Below are 15,612 nucleotides of genomic sequence, written 5' to 3'. Positions count from 1 at the left end.
ACCCACCAAATTCTGACTGCAGAGCCCATGCATAAGAGTTTAGTTATTCCAGGCAGGTTCCTTCTTGTGACCCTTTTTTTCCCCCCTGAACACCTGAATGCAGAAAACACTCGATTGATTAAAGATTAATACTGCCGCAAACCATGACAGCTGCCTTTCCTCTGAGTGCTTTTGGGGGTGGGGAGATTAGAAAATGACAGAGAGCTTGCATCAGTATTCCACTTGGGGATCTATTACATGGAAAGAAAATTGCTATTTCAATTCCCTTTTGTTGCTAAAAATAGCAGTCTCAATTGATTCAAGCAAACAGGGAACCAGCTTAGCAGTGCTGAATTTAGAAACCACTGAAGTCCCGATGAGCAAACGTAGTCTAACACATGCCAGCTCATATCTAACAAAGAACAAAGGGAAGCATGCAGGCTGCAAGTTAATAAAACAGCAGCAACTTCCTGCATTTTTAGTAAAGATAATCAGTGAAAGTGAGGCAAAATAAGAAAAGTCTACTATAACTTGTTCTTCTAATATTTTAATAAAAAAAATTTTTATAGGAAAAAAATAAATGATGCATAAACCCAGATAGCGTGGACATTTCCCATAACCTTATGGTTTGGGAAAGTTACACTTTTTTTTTTTCAAGCACAATCTATTACTATAGAAAGAAAACGCCCAGTATACAAATATGCTGGCCCATGAGACAGTCCCCTTCTCCCAGCAGTCCTCTCTGATTCCCTAGTGATCAGCCCTCCAGGCCTTCCCTCCTCTCCTCTTGACGCAACAAATACTGCAGATAGTTATAGCTTGCCACCTAAAAAAACTAACAAGCAAACAACAACAAAAGCAAAACAAAACAACATCCAAAAACAACCACAGGTTCAGAAGAGAGAAAATGAAGAAGCTATGAAATGCAGGATCTGCTAAAGGCAGCTAATCCCCTGGGCCGACTTCCAGGCAAGGACTTACTTGTAATGCCTCCTGGTGGCACTAAAACCCAAAAATACCTTCTGCCTGATTTTTTTCACTTTACTTGGTTAACTGAAAACCTTTCCAGATAATGATTCATTTCAGTTAATACCACATCCTCTTTAAAAATGTAAACCCTGTATAAGAATTAAAAAGCTATCAATCCTGTGCCTCATTGTGATTTAGTGGATTCAAAGGGCTATGTGGCTCTCTCTGGGGATACCCAAAATGTGAGAGTAAAATAGGAGGGGCTTCATGAGAGTAGGAATTCTGGCTGGGAACAAAGAAGTTACTACTTCTGGATCACAGGCCTAGTAAAACTATAATGGAAAGACATTAGGCTTTTGCTCTTTTGGTGCAGAGTATATGAAGTGTTTAAATGGGACCAGCAAGGTTCAAGTCTAGGTTCAAATGCCAACTCCACCATCTATCAAAAGCTAGTTAACTTCTATTGTCTCAGTTTCTTTATTTGTAAAGTGAAGACTGCTATCTGTCCCATAGAGTCATTGTAAAGATTCAATTTTAAAATGTTAATAATAGTACCCACCATATAGGATTGTTTGAGAATTAAACAGGACAATGTATATAATGTACTTACATTGGGACTCGGCAGATAGTAAATGCTCATTAATTGTTAGCAATAGACGAGGAATTCTAGAAAGTGGACGGGGTATAGAAAGGAAAATTTAAAAGCAACTAAAGTTAGCCCTGGCTGGGTGGCTCAGTTGGTTGGAGCATTGTCCCATACGCCAAAAGGTTGCAGGTTCCATTCCTGTCAGGGCACATTCCTAGGTTGCAGGTTCAATCCCCAGGGAGGCAATTGATGGATGTTTCTCTCTCATATCCATATTTCTCTCTCTCTCTCTCTCTCTCTTTCCCCCTACCTCTCCCTCTAAAATCAATAAAAACATATCTTTGGGTGAGGATTTAAAAAATAAATAAGTAAAAATTAAAAATAAAAACAACTAAGGTTAGCTATGAGATCAAAACTACAAGCAACAGCCCTGGCCTGTTTTGCTCAGTGGTTAGAGCATTGGCCTGTGGTCGAGATAGACCCGGGTTCGGTTCCCATTAAGGGCGTGTACCTCAGTAGCAATCTGTCCCCGGCCCTGGTTGGTCGCGCGGGTGGCAGCCATTCGCTATGTCCCTTTCACGTCAATGTTTCTCTCTCTCTCTCTCTCTTCCTCTCTCTCCCTTCCACTCTATCTGAACAAAAAATGGAAAAATGTCCTCGGATGAGGATAAAAAAATAAAACTATAAGCAACAAATGAACAATTAAGTTGGACTTCATCAAAACTAAAATTTTTTTGTACAACAAAGGACAATATCAAGAAACCGAAAAAAAATCCAAAGAATGGGTGAAAATACTTGAAAAATTATATATCAAAATAGGGCCAAGTATCCAGAATATATAAAGAACTCCTACAACTCAACAACAAAAAGATAACCCAAGATTAAAATGGGAAAAGAATGTACACAGATATTAATCTAATGATGATATATAAATATCAAGCAGGCACATGACAAAATATTCAACATCATTAAGAAAATGAAAATCAGCCCTGGCTGGTTTGGCTCAGCGGTTAGAGCGTCGTCGGCCTGCGGTCCTGAGAGACCCGGGTTCGGTTCCCGCTAAGGGCGCGTACCTCGGTTGCAGTTTGTCCCCGGCCCTGGTCGGTCGTGCGGGTGGCAGCCACTCGATGTGTTCCTTCACATCGATGTTTCTCTCTCTCTCTCTGTTCCTCTCTCTCCCTCCCACTCTACCTGAACAAAAAAATGGGAAAATGTCCTCGGGTGAGGATAAAAAAAAAGAAAATGAAAATCAAAACTTTAATGGCAAACCAGTTTGGCCACCATTTTTTAAAAATTAAAATGGAAAATAAGACGTGTTAGTGAAAATGTGGAGAAATTGGAGCCCTCATACATTGCTGGTGGGAATTTAAATTGGTGCAACTGCTGAGAAAAACATTTTGGTGGTTCCTCAAAAAGATAAACATAGAATTACCATGTGACCTACTAATTCTATATACATAAAAGAATTGAAAATAGGTATTCAATCAGAAACTTGTATAGGAATGTTTGTAGCAGCACTATTCACAATAACCAAAAGGTGGAAATAAACCAAATGCCCATCAACTGATGAATAGATTTCAAAATGTGGAATATCCATACCATGGAACATTATTCAGTCATAAGAAGGAATGCAGTACTGACACGTTTCAATGTGGATGAACATTATACTAAGTGAAAGCCAGATACAAAAGCTCACAGACCGTATGAATCCATTTACATGAAACATCCAGAATAGGCAAATCAATAGAGAAAGATTAGTGGTTGCCAGGAGCTAGGGAATGAGGGATGAGGAGTGACTGCTTAGTGCATATGGCGTTTCCTATGGTGATGAAAATGTCTTGGAACTAGACAGAAGTGATAGTTGTACAGCACTGTGAATGTACTGAATTCCACGGAACTATACAATTTAAAATGATTGTTAATTTCATGTTGGGAATTTTACCTCCATTTTTTTAAAAATCTTGTTTTAAAAAGTTAGTAAATATTAGCTTTTCACCACAAGCTAGATCAAGAAAGGAAAAGAAATAACTATTTCTCTTGCTGAGTCATCCCTTGAATATAGGCAGTAAAATTCCAATCAATAACATCATTCAATTTACACAAAAGAATACAGAGGAACCTAAACTTCCATTTGTTCCTATTGGTAGACCAGCACTTTTATATGTATCTACATTTATTGTGTACCTAGTATGTGCCAAACACAGTAGCAAACAGACATTGTTTTAATATTCCTAACTCTATATTAGGTATAATTAGTAACTGCCCCAGTAACTTCATGAGTGAGGGTTATACATAATAAGATCTCATTATAGTATCTAATTTTATAAATAAAGAATCCATCTCAGAAAGGTTAAGTGACTTGCCGCTGGTCACATCATCTCAAATCGAATCACCAGAACATGAACCTACTACACAACACTGACTTAGAAATCTGAACTATCTGTAACAGTCACATTTAGCAATAATACATGGTGCATACACATACTGCAAAGAGTTCCTTGCTTGTTAATCTGATAATGCTGAATCCAACTTTACTTTACACTATTCTTTAACCAGCCTCTCAACCCCAGTCAGTCTGTCTGGTGTTTCCCAAATATAACTTGCCAGGGAATCAGCTCCATGTTGTGCCCAAGTCACTCCTCATGTTGAGAAGGACATTTTTCTTTCCTCACCATCCCCATCAGCCATATTTCAATAACGTGAACTTCTAAGCTTTTCACAACAATCATTGAGTCTGGCTTACTATGTAGCCTCTACTATGTCAAAGCCTCCCTATTAGTAGAGGCTAAATAATGTACACAAGTTCAGAATAACTGGAAGCAAAGAAATACAACCAAAGTTCCCTGACTTGTTATCTGGTTCTTAATCCTAATAATTAATTAGATCATGACATATGGCAAGGAAAAAGAGTTGTGGAATAGTTATGAGAATCTTATCTCTGATATGCAGTGTAATTCTGGCTTTATTTCCTTCTTAATGTGCAGTAGTTAACATTCTAATGAGACCTGTCCAGCCTATGCAATTGTTTTATGTTCAACATAAACCATAACATCGCCTCAACTCCTACGTAAGAAATTTACATCTCATAAATGCCTGTAGGTTTGAAGTTACTTCAACAAGTCCACATTGGAAGAGTCCTATAGCTCAAAATAAAAAATAATAGCTTTTGACATACCTTATGATTGTACACATTTAACTGGTAGAGTAATAACGAAATCAATAGTCCCTTAGCTTATAAACAGTATGCAAACACACTAGGACAACGGTGCCTACAGCGAGTGTCCTTGAAATATATAACTTCAACCTGGTAAAGTGAAAGAGCTGTAATGGGATCTAATTGCTACTTCCAACAATTAACTTCTTTTGAATGGTCCAAATTATAAACACCAAGGTAGATATATAGGGAGGGTATAGTGTAGGTTATTTGGCTTGTTTTGACCTCATTCATCCCATTTAAGCTTTTAACTAATATTCTTCAGGTAAGCAGTGGGTAAATTCTTCCAAAACAAAGAGATCTTGGATATCAGTCACTCTGATAAATAAGTCCCTCCCTGCTAAGAAACTATTCTGCTTCTACGCCACTGGGTTTCTCACAGTAACACTACAATAAAGTCCTATTTTGAGCCAGAGTTTCTTAGTGAATAATTTCTTTTTCTTCAAAGATTAAACACTTCCCTACTAAACGCCTAAATGTTGATGCTTCAGCCAGAGACCTCACTACATCCCTAGGTACTCTATCCCTAGGAGAACTCAAGTTCGTCTACTTGTCAGGCCTGATCAGGCCTGGTCAAGAACTTCAAAACAGCTTCCCCAAAAGATAATTTGATAAACAATTTACGATATATATCTTGATGACTGATTAGTATCAACACATTTAAGGAAGGAAATAAAGAATGCTCATCTTGTCGGCCTGTGGTCCAGTGAGACCCTGGTTCGGTTCCCGCTAAGGGCACATCCTCGGTTGCAGTTTGTCCCCGGCCCTGCTTGGGTCGTGTGGGTGGCAGCCACTCAATGTGTCCCTTTCACATCGATGTTTCTCTCTCTTCCTCTCTCCCCCTCCCACTCTATCTGAACAAAAATGGAAAAAATGGCCTCGGGTGAGGATAAAAAAAAAAAAAAAAAAAGAATGCTCATCTATTCTCTCCACTAGTTTTTGTTTGTTTTTTGAACTCATCCCTAAAGAGCCCAAACCATGGAAGCACAATTCTCTCCTGTCAGACAACATCTGGCAGGATCCTCTTTCTACTTTTTAGGAAAACCCAAGACTGCCAATGAAATTATGCTAAGCAACTCAACAACTTTCACACTTTTAAAAATGAACCCTCAACAAGATATGTTCCCAACCAAATCTTTTCAAAGGAGCTTCATGTAACCCAACGCTATTTTTCTCAGTTGCAGGGGTTATATCCCACATAAAACAGTGGTGAGTTGACTAGCAGTCAGGAAACCTACGTTCTAGCTAAATGAACCTGGACCAGTAATCAACATTTCTGAGCCCGAGTTTAGGCATCTTTTAAGTGTAGTCATGTATTAAATGCACAGCCAAGATCCTATGATTCCATGACTATGATGGATATAAAGTCATAGCAATGACTTCTCTCTCATCTTTAATTTCTAAGAACATACACGTCAACAAGTTTTAGAAACAGTATTTAGTCCAGTCAGAGCTGTGATTTAAAATAACAATAGTCGGGCCACAGCAGCTCTGTTGGTTGAGCGTCATCTTGTGCACCAAAAGGTTGCCCATTTGATTCCCAGTCAGCACACACACCTGGATTGTGGGTTCAACCCCCAGTCAGGGCAGATACAGAAGACAACCGATTGATGTTTATCTCTCACAATGATCTTTCTCCCCCACCCCCGAAGCATGTCCTCAGGTGAGGATGAAAAATAATAAAATAAAGTAAACCTACAGCTAACTCATCTTTAGAAATTCAAGACAAAGATCACGAGGGACTGAATCACAAAAATCTTTTATTTTTCCAATGTTCTTCCACAGTCAATAAAGGTAGAAAAGTTGAGGCTTGTTTTTATCAGTTTTACTTCACCTGAGGATCATTGTCAGGGAAGTGGTAAAGAGCAGTGAATACTTTTGTGCTTGTCATTGAAGCCTGCCTTACTCAAGTTCATGGATAAGCTACTGTCCCAGAAGCAGCGATTAGGTGGCAAGTACAGCTGTCTGGAGCATTAAGGAATCAAAGGAAGTACACAAGAAACTACCTCTTACAAACAGAACTTCTAACACTAGGCTGATCTACAATGCTAGGTACTTTTCAGTGATCTCATTTATTTACCTACAACTCTTTTTATTCTCCAAAGGAATTGTAGAAACTCACTGGTCCCTAGTGAAAGTTTCCACAACTTTTCGAATGTAAATATTTAACAAAGTCTCACTATATGAACTAGAGCTGAAAGAGAAAAAGACTAAGATCTCTGGTGGCTGAAGTTAAAGTTATATAATTTACTGACCTACTCACTTACCTTGCAGATATGCTGGAAGGATTAATACTATCTGCTATTCAACGTTTTAAAAACACCTTCAATTCCTCACAAGATTAAGATTCCCAACTGCTAAACTTATAAATTTCAGAATCCTGTTAGATTCTATTAGATGTACAGTAGCCCTTCTTGTTTTTTATTGTCATTGATCCTTAAGATGCAAGGACATCTGAAGCAATTCTTTCAATGTTACACCTTTCCATGCCACCTGCTGGCCCTTCCTAACTTAAAGCTCTGTTGCCTTTTCAGATTCTCAGAATGAGTATAGCCTTCATGATGTTGGTATATTGAAGCGTTGTTAGCAATAGCAAAACTAAAGCCCAGTGGTCAACAATAAGGGACCACTAAAGAAATTATAATATATAACTGAAGAAAACACATAAGGGTGTATATATAGTATATATAGCATATAATTATGGTATATGTAGTAATGTATAGTCTATCCACATATAATCTATGTACATATTATATATAAGATATCTATAATATACATCATAGTATATCAATACTGTGGAAACATGATGCAGCTATCAAATATGACCGCACCCAATGGACACAGACAATAGTGTGGGGAAGGCAGGAGGAGGGTGAGAGCAGGGAGGGGGTCGATAGTGGAAAAAAGAGGGAACATTTTTCAACAATAAAGATTTTTTTTTTAATCCTCACCCAAGAATATTTTTCCATTTTTCGTTCAGGTAGAGTGAGAGGGAGAGAGAGGAAGAGAGAGAGAGAGAAACATCGACGTGAAAGGGACACATCGAGTGGCTGCCACCCACACAACCCAACCAGGGCTGGGGACAAACTGCAACCGAGGTACATGCCCTTAGCGGGAACCGAACCCGGGTCTCTCTGGACCACAGGCCGACGCTCTAACCACTAAGCCAAACCGGCCAGGGCAATAAAGATTTTTTTATAAAATGATAGCACCAAAGAAAAGCCTTGGGAAGTGAAAAGTGTCTATGATATATTATATGTGAAGACAAATTAGAGCAAAACTATGTGGAGCTAAAGTGACTGTTTTTTTGTGGTTTTTTTTATCCTCACCCAAGGATATTTTTCCATTTTTTGTACAGATAGAGTGGGAGGGAGCAAGAGGAAGGGAGAGAGAGAGGGAGAAACATTGACGTGAAGGGACACATCGAGTGGCTGCCACCCGCACGACCAACCAGGGCCGGGGACAAACTGCAACCGAGGTACATGCCCTTAGCGGGAACCGAACCCGGGTCTCTCCGGACCGCAGGCCGACGCTCTAACCGCTGAGCCAAACTGGCCAGGGCTGTTTTAACAATGTTATTTCTCCTGAAAACTCTTAGTTGGAATTTGTAATGACCATTATCTAATGATGAGCCCAAAGAAGCTTATTGAAAACTTAGCTCATAAATAAGCCAATTCCCAGATGCAATACCAGGAGTAACAAATACAGTAGCCACCTTTTGCATAAAAATGTACATATACACATGTATGTTCATGTCTGTGTATATATTGGAAAAAGTCTAAAGGGTAAAAGGTTATACACAGACCAAGAAGTTGATGGTAGAGTTTTGTAAGTAATTTTTAAAATTAGAAAATGCAGATTTTTTTTTACTTAGCTGCATTTTCTAGTTTTTCTATAATAATTGTATGTATTTCTTACATAGTGCTTTTTAAATTTTTTTTCCTTTATTGATTTTAGAGAGAGAAGAAATTAAAGGGAGAGACAGAAACATTGATGAGAGGAGAACAATGATTGGCTGCCTCCTGCATGACCCCCAATGGGGATCAGGCCCACAACTTGGGCATGTGTCCTGACCAGGAATTGATCCGGTGACCTCCTGGGGTATGGGTCAACACTCAATCACTGAGCCACACTGGCCAGACCATTCTTTCATTTTCAATGCTTCTTTATGTTTTTACAAAGTTTAAAATTCAAATAAAATTATTTTCTGTAAATGTTAACTTAAACAGAATTATAATGTGGCAGCCCCCATCTGGTTATTGCCACAGTGAGATGTTTAATTCAGTTAGCATGTAAAACCTAAAATAGAAAAGCACTTAATGAACTCAGGCTTTCCAGAAATGAAACAAAATAAAGAAATGAACCGCCCGGCCAGTGTGGCTCAGTGGTTGAGCATCAACCCATGCACCAGGGGTTTGCAGGTTCGATTCCCAGTCAGGGCACATGCCCAGGTTGTGGGCCAAATCCCCAGTGGGAGGCATGCAGGAGGCAGCCAATCAATGTTCTCTCTCATTGATGTTTCTATCTCTCTTCCCTCTCCCTTCCTGTCTCTCTAAAATCAATAAAGAAAAAAAAATTTAAAAAAAAAAGAACTGAACCTACTCTACCACTTCTGGAGAAGTGGGAAGCTACTGCCCACTATACACTTACTACTTCAGTCCATCTCTCCCAACCTGACACCCAAAGAGGTGTACTGCGGAGAACAGAGCAACAGGGCTGGCCAAAAGCGCAGGGGAAATAAGGATGGAGAGAGGGGAATTATTGTGCGTTTTCTACTGCTTTACCATAATACCAAGTACATGGAGAAAGAGAGCTGTAAAACTCAGTATTAAGAGATGGTGGTTCTTTCTTTGAAGGTAATTTAGATCAACAAAGTGCCTCATGATCATGAGTTACTCCTCCAGCATGCTAAATTCAAATGGACTCAAAGCTCCCATAAACTTCCGTGTGACTTGGGTCTCCCTGGGAGCTGTCTACTCAGATTCTATTTCAATACAACAGGGCTACACTGGGGAATACCGTACAGCATACGAATAATTAAGGAAATATCTACTGAAAATAACGAGCACTGCTGTAACATTGTACATTGCACTTGTCGTCTGATGGAATCTATTCCTCCTGACAAGAGCGGCTCTGTCTAACAGGACCAGCCGGACGTCAGCAGGTTCTTGGCCTGTCTGTCACAGGCCACAGTCCTCTCTGGTATATGCTATCTGATTACACAATTGTCCTGTTGAAGAGAATGAGCGTGACACTGTGTATTATGATCAAATCCTCGACATAAAGTATACTTAAATAACTTTGCCCTTTAAATAATAACTGTGGTTCTCACATTTATATACTGTATAAGTAAAACCTGTTCTCTGAATCACTGTCCGGCAACTCCCCCAATTAACTTAATAGAAGTCCTAAGGATATTTTTAGACTGCAAACTTCCCCCCATCCTCTCCCACACACACATACAATAGCTATTTTTATAAATTTATATTTTCTTACACTAGGTTTTCTTCAGAGTGGACTACACCTGTATTCTGACAGACTGGTAGTTTCTAATTAGGGACAGACTGTGATCCAGAAACCATAAGGAAATTCTAATAGACAGGCCATGTCATAACATTTGTTCTACAAGAGCTATTCAGATACTGCCTCAATGTGCTTAATCTTGGAAATTCAATCCATTAGAAGGCCAATGTTGAAGCTGGGAAATTCCTCTTCATTTAATTCAAGAGATAACCAAGAGAAGAAACAAACAAAGGCACTCTCTTAGAACAAAGGATTCTAATGGTACCTGTTGAGCAAGGTATATGCTAGGGGCGTAGCAATGGGAAGACTATCTCTGAAATATGACAGAGCTCTGGACCAAATCCCATCTAATGGTAAGACTTAGTTGCAGAAATCAGGGGTAACTGTTTATACAGCCATCTCAGGCCCAACTCATGCCCTCAATTTCTCCTTTGTTCCTTTGCTCAGGCGTTAGGGATTCAACCTACTTCCACTGGCTATGGAATGAGATGCTCTCTCTCTGGTTGCCTCTTTCCTTTGTCGTCCTTAAAGACAAATACCCTGATCTAATCAACTACCTCAATTCACTCATCTATAAACGGCAATAGTAATGGTACTTAACTCAGAGATTAGGATGCAAATATAATATCAAATCCTTACAAACGTTCCTGGCACATAATTGGCATTATGTAAGTGTCAGTCATCATGTTTTATTATTATTGTTGTTCACTGCACTGTTTAGAACTACATATTAGTATCATTATTGTTATTTCTTTTAATATCTGACTGCTAATTGTTATATAAAGTGAGAATAATAACAGTAACACGAGAACTTATTTAAATGTAGAAATCTTACAAAAATCTTATATTTGAGATTCCTGGCTACTTGATAACTAGCCCGGCCCTCTCACTGAGAGTCCATTTTGAAGATGGTACCACCATCCTTTCTCACATTTATTCCTCTGTTGTGCCTTTCTCTTTCTTAGCCTTCACTTACTAAACTCTACTGTTCTTTTTTTTTTTTTTTGAAGGCCACTGACTTTATTGACTTTAAAAACTTTATATGGAAGTGACTGTTCTGCCAAAAGAGAAGCCAAATGGCATAAAACAGACCAGAGGTGAGAGTGGGGGTGAGGGTAGGAGCCAGAAATTCACTCAGAAAAGCTGGTTAACAACTGACCTAACACTGGCAGGGGAAGGAGAGAGGACGTGCATGCACGAGCAAGAATTCCAAAAAGGTTGAAATGGTGAGGGGAGAGAACGCCCCCAAAGCCCCTGGAGAACATCAGAGGTGAGCAGACAGCAGTCGTTCCCTTTGTAGGGGACTAGGGAGTCGCCCCCACTCAGCTGCAAACTCTGGAGACTCAAGACTGGTGTTAGGGATTGGGGGCTCCCCAGAGAGCATCACAAGAAGGCGGCACACCACTCTGAAGGCACCCGAAGCAGTCCCGGGACTGCTTGGCTTTGGCGCCACATGTGTCCTTTAGCTGTTCCTGGAAGAGCTCTTCATCTTTCTTCAGCACCAGCAACTGGCCAAGGACCACATCGGCCTTGTCAAAGCTCCTTTCCCAGGACTTCACCAATCCCGGCCAGGCTCCCCACTGGCTTTTCCCCCATGGGCTCTGCCACTCAGTGCTTTTGTGAGGTTGTCATCTTGATATGGATGAATCTGCAGCTCCAGCTCCCTTAACGGCTCCTCCCGCCGATGCCTCAACCACTCTCTACTGTTCTCTTACAACCTAATTTAAATAGGTCTTTCTTTATGAAACTTTTTCTGAGACCCATCTTCTACTAAAATATATTTTTATTTATTTTTTTATTTCATCTCTCTCCCCATTTAGAATGTAAACTTCACGAGGATAGGAAATGCTATATTTTATTTATGGGTGAATCTAGGTAACTAGAATAGGACCTGGCATATAGATTTTCAATAAATATTATTGAATGATGAATATTCAAACTGGCCTACTCCAGACTTCTTGTTAAATAAATAAATCCCTATATGTTTAAGCCATCTTAATCAGATACACAGTTATTTACATCAGAATACATTCCTGACTGTTATAGAGTATACAATACTGACAGAATATTTGTTATTATTATTACTGCTATTTCTGTTATTATAAATTAACTAGCATTTATTATGTGCTCACTATGTTCTAGGCATGATGCTACATATTTTTGGCACATTGCTAAACAAGCACCATCTTTTTAATTAACCTTTACAGTAACTTCTGAGATATATACCAATTTTACAGATGAAGAAACTGCAGCTCAGAGAAGCTAAACAACTTGCCCAAGGTAACACAACTAAGAAATGATAAGCACAAGTTGTAAACCCAAGTTTCTGGCTCCTGTGCCTACACTGTTTCCTAGAATACTATTCTACCATGTCTGTGAAATACACATCCCAAAGTCTCCTCTCCTTAAAATACCTATAAGCTCTACAAGTCAGGCATCCTATTTTCCAAGCGGTGGTATCCACCAAAGCTACTGATGTGTTAGGCCCTTAAGTATCTACTCAGTAAACATCTGTTGAAGAGATGGACATGTGAATACCAAACCTACTTTGGAAATCTGAACTTTTATGAAAATGAGACATGAATATGCATTGTTAAAAAAATCAATATACTATATTTATGAGTTTCCCCTTCCTTTTGTTGCAGGAATTCTCCTCCTATTGTAGTTGTATCTGTCACTCAAGCATCTAGAATTTTTTAAAAGAGTCTCCTAACAAATTAAATGATTGGTGTTGAACATGTTTAGAGATAGTAATAGATTTATTTTCAATGCAAATAAAATGGTAGGCTTTCTGTCACATGGGGTAACCCCTAGTCTTAGGCAGCTATTGCTCATGCAGAATGATGCCAGTCCTTAGTTGATTAAGACAAGGAAATACACACACACACACACACACACACACACACACACTGTATACCCATATATAGGTATTTGAAGAAGGCAGCCAAAAATTGCATGGACCCAGAAAGAGAGCGTCCAATGCATATATTTCTTTTTTCCTTGCCTTCAGCTCAATAACAGTTTCCCACAATAGACAAGTAGAGATGCAGAAGCAGCTACAGATAGGTGAATGAACTGTGTGATACTGAAAATCTGTGAACTGAAGTATCTAACACATGAAATAAAAACATTCTCATCCTCCAAATAGCCATATGAACAAATCAAAGGGAAAGAAAGAGTTGGAGGGAAAGTGAGACAAAGAACAAAATCTGGTCTGTGTGACACATTTATAAAACTGATGGCCTGTCAGCACCACACTGATGAATATTTCTGCAGGATAAAAATGGCAACCCAGTGTCTAAAAATAAACCACCGTGCTGCAAACCTGTCTGGTTCAGCGACACCACTGGAATACAAACACACTCACTCACTAGCACATTTTGACTCAAGGTTTCACAAAGACAGAAAAACTAAATGTTTTGTTGGCAAGAGAAGATATTTTACATGGTTTTAAATCAGTTATGTTCTCCATATAATATACATTTGAATTTGAATTTAACTTTAAATGATTTTCATTTACTAATAAAAAAGGTAAATGGTAATACTAATAAACCATTAACTCAACTTACATAAAAGATTAATTTCTCCCAGCCCAATTATAGTAAAACAGAGTGCTATTATGACCATTATGAGGTAATATCCTAAAATCACAATTTAAAAATAAAACCATAAATTATTTCTAAGCCAGTCTGACTTAAATGGCAGATCTTCTCAAAATGATATCTCCAAATGACTTTGGAGATGAGGTGAAAAACCTATGATCTCTACAATAAAAAGTTGTTAGCTAAAATGCAAAAGTGAATACACTGTCTTTCACAAGCAGCACATTAATTCATCAAATCCATTCACCTTATTCATTTTTCTTTTTAATCCTCACCCGAGGACATTTTTGCATTTGCCTTCTGATAGAGCAGGAGGAAGAGAGAGAAACATCGATGTGAGAGAGACACATCGACTGGTTGCCACCCACACCCCAGCCAGGGCCAGGGACAAACTGCAACCGAGGTACGTGCCCTTAATGGGAACCAAACCCAGGACTCTCTGGTATGCGGGCTTACGCTCTAACCACTGAGCAAAACTGGCCAGGGCCATTCACCTTATTCAATGCTGCATTATGTAGTTATGATTCTTCTCTTAGCTAAATGGTGATCTCAACTCTGAGAGTTACAAACCTCTGGAAGACCCTTCTAAAACATTTTGAATACTGTTATGCCACCATTTTTAATAGTAAAAATTAATGAACTCTTGTTAACACTATAAAATATATGTACCCCTATGTTCATAGCAACACTATTTACAATTGCTAAGATCTGGAAACACCCCAAGTGTCCATCGGTAGATGAATGGATAAAGAGGCAGTGGTACATACATGCAATGGAACACTATGCTGCTGTAAGAAAGATCTCTTATCCTTGGAGAGGACCTGGAGGGACCTGGAGAGCATTATGCTAAGCGAAATAAGCCAATCAGAGAAAGACAAATACCACATGATCTCACTTATTTGTGGAATATAATGACCAAAATAAGGTGATGAACAAAATAGACCCAGAGACATATAAAGGAGTATGGTTCAGACTGACAAACCTCAGAGGAGGGGATTTGGGGGGGATGAGATAAATCAAAGAACTTATATACATATACGTATAACCAAATGGACATAGACAACATTCCAGGGGGAGGGGAGATTGGGAGGAGGATGGCTGGGGGGAAATATGGCAAAATTAAATAAAAAGAAAATGTGAATAATAAATTACACTTAATCATTTATGACCACACCTACTTTGAATGAATTGAGGGGGGAAAAAAAACAAAACCCAGATCAACACTTCAGGAACCAGTGAAGTTTTTACAACACAGTGTAACAAACACTGCCTAATATTTGATGGTATTCAGCTGTGCCAATCATTTCACAGGTAAATAACTATGCATATCAAAATATATTCTCCAGCCCTGGTCAGTTTGGTTCAGCGGTTAGAGCGTCAGCCCATGGTCCAGAGAGACCCAGGTTCGGTTCCCACTAAGGGCACATACCTTGGATGCAGTTTGTCCCTGGCCTTGGTTGGGTCCTGCGGGAGGCAGCCACTCGACGAGTACCTTTCACGTCGATGTTTCTCTCTCTCTCCCTCCTACTCTATCTGAACAAAAAATGGAAAAATGTCCTCAGGTGAGGATAAAAAAAAATGTGTATATGTGTGTGTGTATATATATATATATATTCCCCAATACACATCTATATACTTCCTCCATTGCAGCTTGGGTCTCAATCTAAATAACAGCAATGTTTCTTAATGAGAAAGACAAAAAACATAAGATAAAAATAATTTCTTTTTTAGGAGTTTTT

General features: G+C 39.0%; 1 protein-coding gene and 1 pseudogene across 1 annotated transcript in view; both read right to left on the bottom strand.

The window, feature by feature from the left end:
- Positions 1-15,612, bottom strand: part of HSD17B12 (hydroxysteroid 17-beta dehydrogenase 12) — a 159,874-nt gene that overhangs the window by 99,357 nt on the left and 44,905 nt on the right. The window lies entirely within an intron of this gene.
- On the bottom strand, positions 11,593-11,903 carry LOC118627769 (annotated as a pseudogene).

Source organism: Molossus molossus, unplaced genomic scaffold, assembly GCF_014108415.1.
Source record: "Molossus molossus isolate mMolMol1 unplaced genomic scaffold, mMolMol1.p scaffold_m16_p_13, whole genome shotgun sequence".
In the NCBI taxonomy this organism is placed as follows: domain Eukaryota; kingdom Metazoa; phylum Chordata; class Mammalia; order Chiroptera; family Molossidae; genus Molossus; species Molossus molossus.
Note: the sequence above shows the minus strand (reverse complement) of the source record. Positions and strands in the feature narration are given on the sequence as shown.